The sequence below is a fragment of the Myotis brandtii genome, unplaced genomic scaffold (genome assembly GCF_000412655.1).
Source record: "Myotis brandtii unplaced genomic scaffold, ASM41265v1 scaffold334, whole genome shotgun sequence".
Classification (NCBI taxonomy): Eukaryota; Metazoa; Chordata; class Mammalia; order Chiroptera; family Vespertilionidae; genus Myotis; species Myotis brandtii.
In genome coordinates, this window is record NW_005362885.1 from 694,112 (window position 1) to 695,282 (window position 1,171).

Below are 1,171 nucleotides of genomic sequence, written 5' to 3' on the forward strand. Positions count from 1 at the left end.
TCTGCCCACGGTGCCCTCCCCTCAGGCAGAGCACCTGCAGTTGTCTCAGGCTCCCACTGCAGCCGATGTGAGCAAGCTGGCCCACGCCCCGCGGGGTTCCGGGTGGGGTTAGGAGAGTCCCCAGATCACCATCACTTTCTGCTTCCCTGGGGGAGCTCCTGAGTCCCCCACAAAGCTAAGGCAGGGGTCCAAGCCCAGGGCCCTCTCTGCTTGAGGAGAAAGGAGGAGCCAGGGGCAGGGCCGGGGAGGGCCTTCCTCTCCAAGCCTTCACCCCCAAGCTGGGTGCTGAGGCCTGGAGGCCCTGTTCAGGGTCCCAGCAAGCTGCAGAGGCCTGGTTTTGGGGTCAGGGCCCTCCAGGCTAGGTCAGGAGGTGTGCTGGGCGGAGCCGGGAGGGGCGGTGCGTCTGACCCTTGGCTTCAGGCTCTGAGGCCTTGAGAGCTGGTGCTGACCTGGACTTTTTGGAAAATGACCAGGAACTAGTGAGGCTGGGGGCGGGGTGGGGTGCTCCATGGATGAGTGGGTGCTCCACGGCTGTCCCGAGCTGGGGACCAGTAACTCAGCACTGCAGCCACCGAGTGTCTCCTCTCCCTCCCCCCGGGTGAGGGCAGCGCCCAGGAGCCCAGGGTCCGCAGTCCTTCTCACCTCCCTGCCCAGGACACGGAGCAGCAGCCCAGGCCAGACACGCGCTCCCTGAACTGAGGGCTGCTTTGTCCACTCGGGCCAGGCCCTGTGCCCTCGGCCCTGGAGGGCTGTCTGGAGCACGAGGAGGTCGAGGCAGGGGTGGGATTGAGCGGCTAGAGCCTCGGGGACCCCCCTGAAGACAAGCGTGGGAGAAGGTGGGCTTGCAGGTGGGGGTCATCCCGTGTCCAGCCCTGACCCCCTTCCGGGACCACCGAGAGGGCTACCCCGGGGATCAATCAGAAGAGAGGGTGCTCCGCCTGTAGCTGTCTCTCTCCTGCGCAGAGTGAAAAAGTTTTCACCAAAGGCAGCCTCATCGATCAATCGCGCCCTTCCCGGTCGGCGCCATCCAACTCTAAAGGGGAACAGCCCCGGGAGCGAAGGAAAGCTTCCGTCCTCGCCTCCTCCCCCACAACAGGCCGGGACCCTTACCTTGGGTCCCCACGCGAGTCTGAGATGAGGCGGCGTGACCCGGGGTCCTGCGCGCTCCGGG

General features: G+C 66.0%; 2 long non-coding RNA genes across 3 annotated transcripts in view; both read right to left on the reverse strand.

The window, feature by feature from the left end:
• The window catches only part of LOC102259023, a 22,939-nt gene that overhangs the window by 11,194 nt on the left and 10,574 nt on the right, over window positions 1-1,171 (reverse strand). The gene's annotated exons all lie outside the window — the stretch shown is intronic.
• The window catches only part of LOC102259222, a 3,436-nt gene extending 2,265 nt beyond the window's left edge, over window positions 1-1,171 (reverse strand). The window contains exon 1 of one of the 2 annotated variants that reach the window (XR_001363091.1): window positions 1,111-1,171. This is a non-coding gene — a long non-coding RNA (uncharacterized LOC102259222). The remainder of the gene's footprint in view (window positions 1-1,110) is intronic. The other variant, XR_001363090.1, reaches the window with a different exon arrangement.